Source organism: Cinclus cinclus, chromosome Z (genome assembly GCF_963662255.1).
Source record: "Cinclus cinclus chromosome Z, bCinCin1.1, whole genome shotgun sequence".
NCBI lineage: Eukaryota > Metazoa > Chordata > Aves > Passeriformes > Cinclidae > Cinclus > Cinclus cinclus.
Window position 1 is genome coordinate 57,825,398 of NC_085084.1, and position 15,433 is coordinate 57,840,830.

At 37.5% G+C, this 15,433-nt stretch overlaps 1 protein-coding gene across 1 annotated transcript in view; it reads left to right on the top strand.

The window, feature by feature from the left end:
- Positions 1 to 432: 432 nt before the first annotated feature.
- RFX3 (regulatory factor X3) overlaps positions 433 to 15,433 on the top strand; it is a 100,561-nt gene continuing 85,560 nt past the window's right edge. The window contains exons 1-2 of the mRNA XM_062512814.1: positions 433 to 456; positions 3,390 to 3,464. The gene's annotated coding sequence lies outside the window, so the exon portion shown is untranslated. The remainder of the gene's footprint in view (positions 457 to 3,389; positions 3,465 to 15,433) is intronic.

Genomic DNA, 15,433 nt, shown 5'->3' on the forward strand with positions numbered 1-15,433 from the left:
CGCGACCCGCGCCGCGCCGGGCCCGCCGTGTGAGCCGTCCCGCGCGGGCCGAGAACCGGGCGGGCGCGCGCCCCGCGCCGGGGGGCCGGGGCAGCCGCGGCAGCCGCGGCTCGCCAGCCGTTACCGCAGGCCCCGCCCCTTCCGGGGCGCGCGGCCGCGCCGCCGCCCCCGCCTCCCTCCGTCCGCCCGTCGGTCCCTCCCTCCCGCTCCCGCTCTCCTTTTGTGAGTTATAGCAACCGTTGCCTTGTGAGTCGAGCGCCATAGTCACCGTAGTCCTGGCGACTGTTACCCATCAACAACAGCCGCTCCGCTCCCGCTCCTGCTCCTCCTCCTCCTGCCGCTGCTCCGCACCCCCTGCCTCACCGTCACCCACCACAACAACAACAACAACAACCGCAGCCGCCGCCACCAGCAGCAGCGACAGCGGGAGCGCCGCCGCAGCCCGCCCCGGCACAGGTGAATGCGCTCGGCGGGCGCACCCCGGCCCTCCCTCCTCCTTCCCCGAGCGGCATCCGGGCCCGGGCTGCGCCCTCGGGCTGTGCCCGTGCTCGCGGGGCGGCGAGGGGACGCGGGGCTGCCCGCCGACCCCCCGCGGCCCTCCCGGGAGCGCCGTGCGGTCGGGAGGAGAGGGGCGGCGGGCATAGACGGGGGTGTCGGGCGGGGAGCGGGGCCGGCAGCCGTGCGGGCTGATAAGGAGGAGAGGCCGGGCGATGCCGGGGACGCAGGCACGCTGCGGGACCTCCAGGACAATCGCTGGGATGCGGTGCGTGTGCGTCTGAGTTGGGTCTCGTTTGTACGGGTCGGGAGATGGAGAAATCGGGGGACACGCTGTGGCCGCAGTCAAAGGTTAATGGCTTGAAACCTGAAAGAAGCCGTAGGGTTGGGAGGAAAGATGCAGCCGGATCCTCTAGGACAGCAGGAGTAGGGGTTGAGTTCCCCCTTTCCCTCACAGGGGCCTTGTTCTGATTTGGTGTGACTACTAAATAATTAAATGTTGCAGGTTTCCGTGAACTTGCTGTATCTTTTAATTACACCCTTCGTGTTATCGATTGTATCTACCCCCTTTTTTGTGCTTTCTCGGTGTAATTTTTTCTTTTATTCATAATTAATGTTGCGGTTTATTTTCGTGCAAGGTATGATTTCTTTGTATTGTGGAGTGGGGTTTTGTTTATTCAATACCCCCACTAATACATACACAGAGTAGCTAGCAGGTTGGTGTTTTTTATTCTTATTGCACTCCTTCTGCAGGGAATTGTTTTTCAGTGATGCTTTCGTACTGACAGTGCAGCATGGAACAGTGCATGTGTAGGTCTAGTTTATTGCACAGTGAGTTACATTCGTGTGGAGAGATTCCATTTGTTTCCTTAAACTCTCCACGATGAAGGAAATTCAGGATACTGACTGCAGGTTTCAGTGCTAAGCAGCAAAGAAAGGAAAAAAATAGTATGAAAAATATGTCTGTGTGATTTTCTTAGTGGTGCTGCTTTTCAATAATACTTTTGTGGAAGAGGGAAGGGGCAGCTAGTTACCCCTTAAAGAGATGTAGTAGGACTCATATTATTGATGAGTATGGTTTGCTTCTTATTTTCAATCCAAACTGCTTGCTTTTTTCTTCCTTTCTGTGATTGCTTATTGATATCTAAAGATTTTTATTGTCATTGATGTCATATCACATTTAATATACTTTTTAAATTCTTTGGATGAACTGAATTTTTGGCATATTTTATAGCAGTGAAACATTTAACATCTTTACCTTTCCATACATTTGACTTGTCAAATCATGTGTTGTTTTGGCAGGCTTTATTCTTTCTGAAGTGGTGACTTACTTATTTCATAAAATAATTAAGAAAAAAAAATTAAGGCTCTTGTTTTTAATCTAAACCCTATGTTTAATTGTATATATATATATATTTTGCATTTTTATATTCTTAGATATCCAGTGTAAGATACGGGATTTGTCTCACATTGGAACTACCAATGAGTGTGACTGAGGCAAATTTTCAAGCAGGTATTAACAACAAAATCTGCTAAGTAGTTAGTGCTATTTTTGATACTGATATTCCTTGAGATAAGGCATATTGGATCTTTTTTTTACTGTGTTTTAATATTTCCTAATCCACAAGAACTTAGTAAATAAATTATTTTAGATAATGACCAAAAGCCTCTACATCATCATCTTCTAGATTTTTAATCCAAGATGAAACTACTGCGTGCTGATTTTGTAGGTCCTGGTGTACATAAGTTCTAAATACATTAAGAATTTTCAGTGTGAGTTCTTACAGGGTATCAGTTATATGGCAAATCTAAGTCTTTATGGATTTATTGTTAGTTTCTGTGAATCATTGGTTTTGAAATATTTCCTGGCATCTGGTCTTGATGAAAAGAGAAGATGTCAGTTCTGCACTATACCTTCCTTGAATAGCTCTTCTGGATCAGGACAGAATATTGCTCAGAATGGGATCATTCCTGGGTGTTGAGATCTCTTTGTAGAACATGTATCCAGGATGCTGGATAGCAAAGGGAAGCCTGTGCCTCTGTGTGAGACAAAGTTTCTGTTCTGACTGTGAGGTGATGTATATAGGTGTTTCTTAAAAATCATATTAAAAGCACATGTTTTTGTCCAAGCCCAGAGACCTATATAGTACTGTTTGGCTGCATTTTCCTCAGCTAGTGACTACAATTTGGAAAATAATAAAGCAGGTGTAATCACTGCTTTTAATATTATGGACTTTACTGAGGCAAGTGTTGAACTGTTCTTTCTGAGATACTGCAGTGACCACAGACACGATCTGCATTATCTATTCTGGTTCCCTAATGACCACAGCTAACAAAATAGTTGACGTTTGTGATGCTAACCAGTCTTTGAAAATGACATGTCTTGTAATTTTTTAAAGTTTATTTTAAATGCACAAGGCTTTCGTGACTTACAGAGTGTGAGTATCTAACTTTGTTTCAACGTATCGGAACAAAGCAGTCACCATCAGGTGCTCTGTTACGTTAGTAGTAAGCTAACCTACATTACACTACTTTGGAGAAACCCTTTCAGTGAGGTAGTGTACATAAATGAAATGGGCATCAAAGATACTGTTAAAAGCTGTTAAAGATTTTAAAATCATGGTACTTTATTAGATTATTAGGTTCAGCTTTGTTAGCGCTATCCCATTTCTTGTTCCTGCCTGAAAGCATAGTTTGTTAATCAAAAAACTGCCTAGAGAAATAAATGTTGCACTTTATTTCCATTTACTAAACTTCTGAGAGGTTAGGCTGCTTTTGTTTTCTTTTCTTACTTGAAACATAAGCCAATGCCTAAAATGCAATAGCACATTATCATTGTAGTTCCTTTTTGTGTTGCAACTAGTGTTTCTCATTTTCATGCTTTTCTTTTAAAGGCTTCCTTCCCTCTGAAAATATTCTAGATTAATTGGTTTGTTTACGTGCAGTCTTCAACATCTTACCATCTGCAGGTATGTGTCAAGCAGAATGCTTAAAAAATAAATAGGCTTTAAAAAATATATATGACTATTAAAATGGTTTTTAAAAATCATTTTCAGTTGGACAGACATGTGAATGCTCGACAATACAGAATAAAAAATAAGCTTTCATTGGCAATATGGTGTCCTTTAGCTGGAGTTCCATTTCAAAATCAAGCTCTTTGTCAAATTCATATACTAGAGTACAAAAAGAAGAATGTTTTGATATCATCAATGGAAATGCCTTTATTTTTTTTTAAACTAAGAATTAGGGCTGAAAACTTAATGAGGCTTTTAAAATGAATTACTAATGTTGAAGACTTTTTATTTCAGTTAACCACAAGTTTATTATCTGTGTATTTTGCCTACAGTTGGTTGTCAATCAAAACAATACTCTTTTCTCACAGATGCAATGCATATCCATATTTTGGAAATTTAAGGATCAGTATATATACTGATTTGGCTAAATCTAATTTGTTAGGAACAGATGGCTGATTTAAACAGGTGTCACTTTCATTTCTTGTGCCTTGTGTTGAAACTTCCAGAGGTTTACAAAAGAGCTTCCTAAAGCAGATGGTGATCTCCACTTCTGTGGCTAGACTTTTGTAGGAAATTATTTTCCTAGTGACTAGGTGTATTTTAATAGTTTGATGTGTCATATTAGAGTTTATGCTTTAACAGTTAAAATGTCATAGCAGAGTTTGAAATGATTCATATAATACAATAATTTAAAAATTTCTCACTGGACTTTTAAAGGAGATGGGATTATTTTGGTGTGAAATTCAGTAGTTTGAATGTATGGATAGCTGTAGACCGAATAATTGTTATTATTGCCAGACCAAGGGCAGATATATTCCGTGGTGTAACATTTTGTTTTCACTACCTTGTATTTTTTACTTATATATTATTTCATTTTGGGAGCTTTTTAAATAAAAATTAATTACTATAAAGAACACGGGATTAATTTCAAACTAATATGTTTAATTTTTTCTCTGGCACCCTGCTGTATTAGCACATCAGAGGGTTTGTTTTATTTTTTTAAATTTTATTCAGTAGTTATAATTTCATCAATTGCAAAAGATTTTCAAAAGAAAGAATGAAATTGAAGTTGGTTTCTAATTTTTTTGTTATTTTTGTTTCTAAGGATTCCTTTTTTCTTTTTTTATGTTGACTTTTTTATCGCAATGACTGGTGTTTATTGTTAGTTGTTTTCTTTCCAGCAGATGCACCAGAGGGTGCTATGCTATTTGAAATACAAAAAGGAGGGAAAATCCTAAAAGTTTGTTAATTGAATGCATTGATAATGCATATGAGGCTTGAATAAACATTACTGAAATTTTTGCACTTTCTTTTTCTGTACAGTGCAATAAAGCAAACTTACTGTTTTGACAATATTATGTTAAAAATCATAGAAGAAATTGGCTGTTCTGGGTCTGATTATGTCTCTGTGTGTAGATTCACACACTTAAAATGCACTTTCTGTTCAAAAGAAAACAAATATGTATATGTAAATTATGTCTGTTTCACATACAGCAGAAACTATATAAGCTGTATGCTAGTTGAAGTACTACATGAACTTATCTGAGACACGCATGCATTTTGGAATGACCTTTATTGTATGTTACATTTTTTATTTATAAATCTGTATTCATATTTTATGTAGCTAATTTGCTCATATGTGAACACTTTTTAAAAAATGCATTGCTGTATATAGATTTTTTTTCCTTTCTCACTGAAGCTCTTGTTTGATGAAACTGAGGTTGGCATGGGGGCTGTGTACTTAAGGATTGCAAAAAGGACAGGATGTTTTCTTCCATCAGTCATTAGTTCTGGGAAAGAAAGCCACCAGCGTACCTCCCCTCACCCCCTCCCCCCAAAAGAAAAACTCAAACTAGCCCCTGCCTCTGCATATTTACAGGTATTACTATGTTTACATTGCAAAAAATTCTCTATGGATATATGAACCTATCAGATTAGAAATTTATTGTAGTAACATCCGTAGTTTTTTGATACTTATTTTTTATCATCCTCCATAAGATTAATAAGGCAATGTTTTCTCTTCTGTGTGTAGGTGGTTAATGGTGTTTAGTTTGGTGTAATTTCCCTTTGGAAGCATGTGAAAAGACGCAGACTGTATCTAGGGTAGTACCCCTTAAATTGCTTGGTTTTGCACACTATTGCAAACAATTTAATTGTTCTACCTGTTTCACTATTGTTAAGTTGTTTGATTTGTTAGGAACTTCAGTATTAGTGTCCTAAAATCAAGAGGTAGTGGATGGAATATATTGTAAATACTGTTTGATAATAAATTTTCCATTTTGCAGTATGAATATTAGTGGGACTTGGAAGGTTAGTTTCTAGCATTTTAGGTTTCCTCTTCAAATTTCTAATTTATTTCTAACCTGTCTTCTTTAAATTCTTGGGTAATATTCATAGCAATGCTACAAGAATGCCAAATACTGTATATGAATAACTGAGCTGGAGTGTACTTGTAGCATTTATAACTTTATTCATTCATCAATGAGAGGAAAGAGCAATTTAGCACACTTTTTAAAGGTCATTTCATTCACCCATAGATCCAGTATGTTGAGTACATTTCAGCTTCTTAGACCATCTCTGAGTTAACAATATATCTAGTTCTTTCATTTTCTACTTATTGAAAATTGATTTCAAATAAGTTTATAAGGCCTTTAAGGCAAGAACCATGTATTTAGATTTTTTTCGGTTGACTCATGACTAATGACTCAAAGCTGTGTTTACTGTTTATGTACCAAATAAAGGGGTTCTCTCTTCTGTTTTACTTCCTCAATATATTAAATCTAACAATGATTTCTCTTATATACCACCTCAGGGATGTTTCTAAACTCTGAAACTCAGTGTAGTTAAATCATCCAACATTGCAACTAGAAGCAGAAACAGGATAATCTGTTAAAAGGTGGAATATGTCAGTTTGCAGAGGCCATTCAATCAGATCATTTTAGCTTAGTTAAGGTGTTCTGTGGATTTTAGGGTTTGTTTTGTCAGATTACTTTTTTATATGCTGCTAACCATGCATCCCCTACAAAGAACTTTAAAAGTACAATAGGATTCTGTGACAGGACTACTTACAGGACAGTTATTAAGGTTATAGATAGCTTTTTATTTATTAAAATATACATTTTTTGCCTCCAGTGAGCTAGTTCATGTCTGCTGAATTTTCAGGTGATTTTCTACTACCTTTGGTCTGATTTTCTTTCCCCATCCCCAAATGTTCCTAAATCTGAGGTGGGAAGAAGGGAGACCAGGCTTGTTTATGTATCTCCCTTAATCTGACAATGATATTGGATGTTTATTGAATTTCTGAAATTTCCTTTCTAGTCGATTAGATGACTAGGACTGTCAATTTGTACTATTGTGTTTTGGTGTGACTTGTTGCAAATTATCTACAAGGCATTTTGAAATGTTGTTCTTGTACTGTGTGACCTCATCTTAACAAATTACCTTGCATGTGGTAGCATTCTGCACTTGGGAAGAGCTGGAAGTTAAATTTAACAGTGAAACTAACAGTGTTGAATGGTGAAAAGTAACTAGCATTATCTAAGGAGGACTTAGTATCTTCATTATTGGTAGGGGAAAGCAAAAATAACAAAATAGCTGTAGTTCTCATGCCATTGGAAGCAATGACCGCTATCAGGTTTTCTGTCTTAACATTAAATGCCTCATAAATTTGAGGACTATTTCCTATTTAACTGCTGCAAAAAGTATTCTAAATTCTCCCTTTAGAGTCCTAACTGTTTTGTTTTCCCAGTGAGATGTCTACTCTATACCTCTTCATTGTTCTGTGGCTTGAGAGTAGATACAGTAGACTTACAGATTTAATGAAGGAAGAATGTTTCCTACCTCACGTTTTTGCTGATGAGATGCACGTTGTAGTTCTTCCATTAGGAAGGACATGTGGCTATACACAAAGGATTGTTAATTTGTTTTTCTAGTTAAGATTTTATGTATTGTGTTTGTTATTGGAAGTCAGTGTTAATTACTTTGTATCTCAGAGAATTTAGAAGATACAATAAACAATTAACCTTGCATTAGAACTACTTTCTTTAATTAAAATCCCATTTTGCCTTTTCAGTGTTTTTAAGAAAAATAGTTGTTTCATAATTGCCATTTAAAAACTAACTTTTCTCACAATTTCCGATTGGAAGATCTGGAATAATTTAATGGTCAGATGATATGCATTTTACAGTTAAGTTATAGAAAGGTATTGTTTAAATAGATATAGCTCAAGGGACTAGTACAATAATTTATAAAGTATATGACTTACGGAAACTATTTAGATTACTTCTTAGGAAAGTCCAGCTGTTTTCAAAGTTACATTAGCCTTGGATAGTGAGGAGCAGTTGAGCTACCTGTGTAGTAGCTGATTTATCAAACTGACTGTTAGCCATGAGGTGAGTTGACACAATATGGTAGCTAAGATCATATCAACATTTGTGATTGTCTTTAGCATTTAGTTCACTCCTATTTTGTTATGTCCTCTCTGTGTTAAATCATTTCAACTGAATTGCAATTTGCAAAGGAGTTGATAAATAACTCTTTCTTATTTATTGTATTGTTTTTCTTTCAAATTTAGTAAATGGAAAAAATGTAGAATCCAGTATGTTTCTAATTCCTCAGAGTTGAGTCTGGGTAATAGTAATAGCAATTCCCTGTAACTTCTGGAAAGTTTATTCACTGAACTTTCTGAAAGGCATGAAAGCTCTCCCATGAACTATACCATTCTTACAGTTGTTTTAGAGAGTAAAACGTGCTTAGTATTAAATTGTAGATTTAATATAATTTAATATAATTATTATTTAATAATATGTAGGACAGAAATATAGCTCCATTCCCTTATTTTGTGGAAATTCTTCTGAGCTGCGAGTCTGAATTTTGAAGTGAGGCAAGAATGAATGAATGAAGATGAAAATACAGCTCTTCGTGGTATTGTCTCTTTCCAGGTGCTTTCTGATGGAAGGTTGTCCTGAGTTGCTCTGGCTTTCTCCAACTCTGAAGCTCCTTCCTAGTGTTAAGGAGCACAGTCCTGAGGGGGTATTTCATGGAACAGAGTGAGCAAGTATAGAGATTTCAATATGCTGGGTCTGTAGTGATATGGAGATGAGAAAGGCTTAGGGTTGTGCAAACTTCAGGCTAGTTCACATAATTTAGGTTTTGTGTCTGAAGTACCCTTTGCTGGCAAACTTATGTCACACTGAAGAAAGGTTTATTTGAGGTAAACTCAGAATTAGAAATGGTCCTGCAAAGCAATAGCATAATTCATCATGTAAGTAATGATTCTGTCTTACGAAGCAGACCTTCCAGTGTTTTAAAAGTTCTGGGTTTACACTGATTCACACTGTAGATTTACACTGTTTGGTTTTACACTTTTTAATGCTGTTGTTTCAGGTCATTCAAATGGTCAGTTTTCAAACACTATAACCTTATGAGCTTGTGTGGTCTGGGATATCCAGATTTTATGTAACTGTTTTATATCCATACTTTCTGTGGTGGCAGATTTAAATTTCAGGTATTAAAATTTCATGCCATGATCTTGATATGGGCCACTGAGTCAAATTTCCTTAATAGGGTTTGAAGGTCTTCAGCATCTTCACTCTTAGGCCTGCTTCAGTTCTGATTTCTTCTTACTGAATTCCAAAGAAACTGACATTTCTTGAATTCAGGGAAGAGCTGGACACAGGATCAAGATTTCAGTGCAGTGACCAGCTTTCATGACCTGATGAAGATAGATTCTTCATGCAGTCTCAAGTCACTGGTTTCAAGTATGTTTATCACAAACATATTTCAGGCATCTGAGATGAAGAGGAGTTTTTGGATTACTTTGTATGTCAAAGTGCTTGATTTCAGGACGAAATACGAGGTTATTTGGCTAAGACTTGTAAAAACTCGGTGCTGTAAATATCAGCAGCTTTTAATGGCTTGTGTCCTCAGCGCAGCTGTAAGTTTGAGATACTCAAAAGTTCTTGTGTCAGCATAGTTGTATTTTCTGTTACACATTAATGATTCAAGAATGGCAACTTTTCAGACACAGCTGAATTTCTTGAAAGCTCAACATCAAAAGACTGGCCATCTGTAGACTACTGAAAAAAGGGTTAAGCAGGAACCAGTGGTTCTTTTTTCCCCTGCACTTGAAAATAATTAATATTTTGAAAAACTACAAGCATTTTCTTCCCATATTTTATAAACTGGGAAAAGATAAAATGTCCAAGTCAGAAAAACAAGGGGGTCTGGCAGATAGGAAAACAGAAGTTATGTTTTTGTCATCTGTGATAAAGAAAGCTCTGTGTGTGTGTGTGTGTGTGTGTGTGTGTGTAAGTTTTGGTCAGAAACTTTAGTATTTGTTCCAGAGTTTATAGTATAAGAAGGGGAAAGTAAAAGGTTTTGGCCATTAGAAATGGTTTGAAGATATAATTGGGTGGTAACAGTGGGAAATGAGATGTTGATTCATAATATGCTAAGTCCTCTAATGAAATCGCTCTGTGTTACCTCTGTAAAACAAACTGCATGGTCACAAGTGTAACTCTGTTTTATAGCTATACTTCTGAACTCCCAGTGATCCATTCTCTTTGGCCAGTGTTTATAGAGTTTGTTTTTAAAAATATGTTCATTCTACATTAAGTACTTTCATCTTCCATAGACTGATACAAAAGCATGTGCTCTAGTTACAGCATTTAACTTGCTAGTTAAATTCTTGCTAGTATGGAAATGGTAAATTTACCATAATGATGCCAGAATGATTTTTGGTTTTATATTTCCTTCATATATATGTATCTGTAGACTATTGTTGTATAGTTATATAGTTCCTAGCTAGCTCCAGTACTTTTCCCTTCCCTGATAGGCAGAATGACAAAACACACTCCAGAAGCTCCAAGCCCCAGGGGTCCTAGGCCAGGGAACCTGTCTTGGTTCTCTTTAGGAGCCAAGGTTCAAACCAGCTCTTGGAGACACATTTTCATAAATAAAGTTTAGTTCCTATCTGATCAGGGGGGAGTGGGGGGGTGGGGGAGTTCCAGAAAGGATAGAACCAGGGGAATTACCTCATTGCTTGTGCTTCTAATTGAGGGTTCTTTTAAATTATGCTAATTTGCTAAAGTTATAAACCTGCCTCTTGGAGGCTTCCAGTGAAGACCAGCCTTTATACTACCTCCTGTTCTAATACTGTCTGGAAAGTGTGTTGCTCATTTCTAGATCTTTAAGGCATCAATAAAACCAAAGGAACAGGAGATACTTAGGGTACTCAGTGACTCAGTGCAGTATGTTGTGAAGTTTGTGGTTGGTTTATATTTGGTTGATTGTTTGGTTTTTTTTTTCCTTGCAGAGTGAAAGAAATGTGGCAGATAATTTCTTAGGAATAAGAATTATTGAGCAGGACATTTTGTTTTAATCAAGGTGGTTCAACTTGTCAAATGGAGTTACTTGTGTTAGGGCAAAGGGTAAAACTGGCCATTTTCACATCATTACTGACTGGTATGTAATTTCTGTATTGAGCATGTTTTCTCAAATAATCTATTAACTATCCTTCACACTGTGTTAAAAAAGCTTATCTTTCCTTACAGCAAACATACAGATTGCGTATTATAAACACAGTTGTCTTAGTGAAATCTAGAACAAAAGCAGTCACTGAAAAAATTACTCTGTAAACCTATTTCTGCAATAATCTTCTGGCCAAAAGGGAGAGGAATGCCAGTCCTATGAAGCTCCCTAGGACTTCAGAGGCCTGTAGATACAGGCTGAGACTAGAGAGGCCGGGACTACAGGCTGGATGAGGCCCTGAGTTCAGTGGTTGTCAGGTAGCTGAACATGTGCTAGCAGTGTGCCTTGGCTGTAGGGAAGATCACAGATGTCTCTTAGGCTGTATGAGCGCAGATATAGGCAGGAAATTGAGAGAATGTTTATCCACCTCTCTTCTGTATTTATTGTACAACATTCATATGCATTTCTGCTTTTACTCTCACTCTTCTGCACTTGTGAGAAAAGTGTTGGTTGGAGGAAGTTCAGCAAAGGGCCACTGAGACAGTCAGGAACTAGAGTGCACATGTCTGTAAGTAGGCACTGAAGGACATGGACTTGTTCAGTCTTGAGAGAGTTACAGGGGTCCCATCAGCAGCCTTTCCTGGAAGTGCACTTCCAATGGAAGGAAGCGTGTGGTGAATGGATGAGAGCCAATTTTGTAAGTCGAAACAAGAGAGGTTTAGATTGGAGACAAGAAGAACCTTTTCCCCCATAAGGATGGCCCGGCTATGCAGCTTGGACCAAGTGAGGTTTTGCCATCTCCATCTTTGGAGATTTTCAAGCTCTGCCTGGATAAAGCCCTGGGGAGCTGTCTAAGGCCAAGTCTGAACCTGCTTTGGGGGAGGGAAGTTGGCATTGGCAGCTCTTGAAATCCACACCAGGCAAGCTATACTATGATTTTACTTGTGATTGTTGCTCTACAGCAGAAGTTCCTAGACATGATCTAGTTTGTCTTCTAGTCTTGTTGGCCAGTTCAGTTTCCTAGGACTGCATTTGAATCCTCATATGGAGGTAAAAGTGGAAGGGATAGAGCTAGAACCACAAAGTAGTCCTCTTGATTTATATCACAAAGACCTGGACTGGGTGCCCAGGATATGATCTCCCCAATAATGCAACTCTTGGGTTCCTTTTTTTCTTCAGTGTGTTACATTTCTGTTATTTTGGTCCAATGCTTCATTCTATGGATTTTGCAAACTTAGGTCTGGACATAGACTGGATTTCTCTAATTTATTTACACAATATTTTAGAATGAAACCTCAAGACTTTCCACTGGAGTCCTGCAGAGGCAAAAAAAATAAAAGCAGTAGAGAATACTGCAGTAGCAGGAAACCTTTTTTTTTAGGTCTCTTTAGGAAAGACAGTGATGAGCAAAAGGTTTTATAAAAGAAGGAAGGGCCTTGGCTGAATACCTGGCAGAACCAAACCCCATCTGCTGATACCTGTGAACATTTATTTGTGTCTATTTATCAAAGTCTTGATTCACACATTTTGATTTTATTGTAGCAAAAGAGAAGAATAAATTAAAAGAAGAAGAATGCAAACAATATTTTTCTTGGAAATTTTTTAGAATTTTAAAATAAACTGGATAATTTCCTTTGTTGAAACCAGTTCAAGTGTGTTGATGAAACATTCTGTATTTGGCTGCCTGATGATTTGTAAGTGGTGTTCAATGTAAATAACAGCCAGCAATCTGAAGAGGGGGTCTTTTTTGTAATGAGGGTATCTAAAATATTTTCCTGTAACTTGCCTATATCTCTGTTCATTTTGATAAGAACTGGATTGTGTCCAAAAAAAAAGGATTTCAGAAGCAAGGACGATAATTTTTGAGTGTATGTAAAGAGATGTTAGTTTTAAGAAAAGTGTTTGCTTTATCACATAGCTGCAGATATAAAATTAATAACAATGATAGAGATCAAGAGCAAGGGTCTAAGGAAATGTGCATTACAGTAACTATTATTGGTGAAATCAGAAAAATAAATTGACAGTCAATGCTTCTGTTGACTGAAGTGGTTCTCTTTTCAGGGTCTTTTGTTTGTTTTGGCTGGAGTTTATCATGATGGGACATTCAGATCCATAGCAAACTTAATGTACTTTGATTTCTCTTACTCCTGTTTAGCACTGCCTGAGGGATAAGCAAAAACATATGTATACATTGCTAATTATGATAAATGTAGTCAGGATAACCGTGGCAGTATTAGAAAGTAATCTCTTTATTTAAATGGAGATGTTTCATATCAGCTAATAAACTGAGTTGAATTGAATGATTAAGGCCTGGATAAGAAAATACATTATTTAGGACAAGTTTTTATTTTATTCATTATTTGTTAAGATTACCTGTAAATTTGAGAATTTCAGTTAAAAAGGGATGTAGGATTTTCATAAAGTGTTTCCAGTGATTTTTTTCCCAAGGAAAAATAATTTTTCTGACTGAACAAAGCACATGAGTGTACAGTGAAACTCAAAAGTGCCCTAAAAAGATCTAACACCATGACATAGTACCTCTGTTCTAATGTGTTTGTCTTTTAGAATGTTCATGTCAAGTCCTGCTGGACTTTTTAAAGTTAGTGATTAAAATGAATATCAAGAAATTCAAGTAGTAGAATCCTGCTGGGCAAAACAAAGAGCTGCAATAAGGAGAACAAGCAAAATAAACTTAAGCATATTTCAAAATTTATATAATTAAAGTTCAGTGTTGACCTTGTATGTGTTGTAGTTTAGATTTCTATATTTCCATATTATAAAAGAGATAGGTAATGATATCTGCTTTATATTTTTTTATTGTTACTTGGCAATTATGTAAGAACAATGAGGTAGTATGTTGTATAGTAATATGCCATTATCTTAAGACTTAGAAATCAAATTCTGCTGTTTTTGCTGTTCATGACAGGCTCTGGAGTTTAGTATCCACAGATTGGCTGTTGTTTTTGGGAGCTTTTTTTCTCTTTCCCTGTTGTTGTTGGATGCCTGGCTGGGATGTGGTTTAATATTTAACAGTTTACATGAGATAGTGGGGTGTGACTTGTCTGCTAAGCATCACACAGTGCTGATGTATATATACCAGTTGGTTGTAGGGATAGCCTACATGTGCCAAGACTGGCTTTCAGGGACTGCCTGATTTTTTGATTTGCCAACAGCCACTTTGCTTTCATGTTTGCTAGTCTCTAGCTTCCTCTTGGGGTGGTTTAGCCTCCTTCACGGCAATGTATACAAACTTGATGCTTAAAAATATATTTGGAAGAATGTTCTTTTAGTCAGTTTGCTATAATTGGAAATAACTTGAATTGAGAAATTCAGAATCTGTTTCTTTTAACAGCTACATGAGAACAGGTATATCTCCAGACTCTACAGAAATAATCCCATTTATTGCAGAGTGGAATGCTGGAAGAATATATTGAAACAAGATGCTGAGTTATTTGGTTTTGGTGGAGGGGGTATTTTGTTGTTGTTTTAGGGAACTCAGGAGCAATCGTGCATGCATTTGGTCTGTATTATTTTTGGTGGTAGTGAATTCTATCCTAAGAATAGGTTTCTAGAGTTATGGGAGAAATGTTACCTTCATACGTCATCTTACTAATTATCTCTTAGAGCCAAGGGAATGTTCACTTTTCACAGCTTATTTGAATGGCCAGTTTACAAGTGAGTTCTATAATAAAGGATGAAGGAATCTTAGGCTTGTCCTCAAGCTAGTTATAGTGAGATTCTGGTCAAATTTCTTTTACTAAATTGTCAGTGAAGACAACCAGAGTGTCTCACCAGACTGAAGGCATCAAGGCCCTATTCTGTATTGTGTAAGGAAACCACTGATGTCTACAAATTTCATTTGCATCAGTAACATTAAAGGAAATATACTTACAGGCAAACATCTATGGAAGAATGTTGGATGGACAATGCTTTGCATCTGTTCTCTTTGTCAAAGTCCTCCTTGTCTCTAATAAATTCTTGGGCAACACAGAAGTACATAGCAAGCTCTAACAAAATGCTGACTGCAGAACTTAATTCAGATAATCAGTACGTACTTTGTAATTCTAAACCTGTAGGTAGTTTTACAGCGTGACATGCTTCTATTACACCTCCAGCTGTATTCAGTTTTTGGTGTTTTCCAAGCAGCCTGTCGTCTTTGAGGTCATGATGTCTAGGGTAACATATTACAGTGATCCTTTTTAAATAAAATCATGAAAAGTCAACTGGCAGTGGTGCTTATGCACAGCAATTCTTCAGATTTTGCTGCAGAAGTCGATATAATGTGTTTCATTCTGGCATTTGGTTGTAGACTCTACTAGATTGATGGGTGTCAACTGTTGCAGGCTAAATCCCTCAAGTACAGGGGGTAAGGCAGGTTTTTTTGTTGTTTGAGTGTTAACCTGACACAGGTGAAAAGTTCAGTTTTGCCATTGAAAAAGATTTTGAAAACTTAA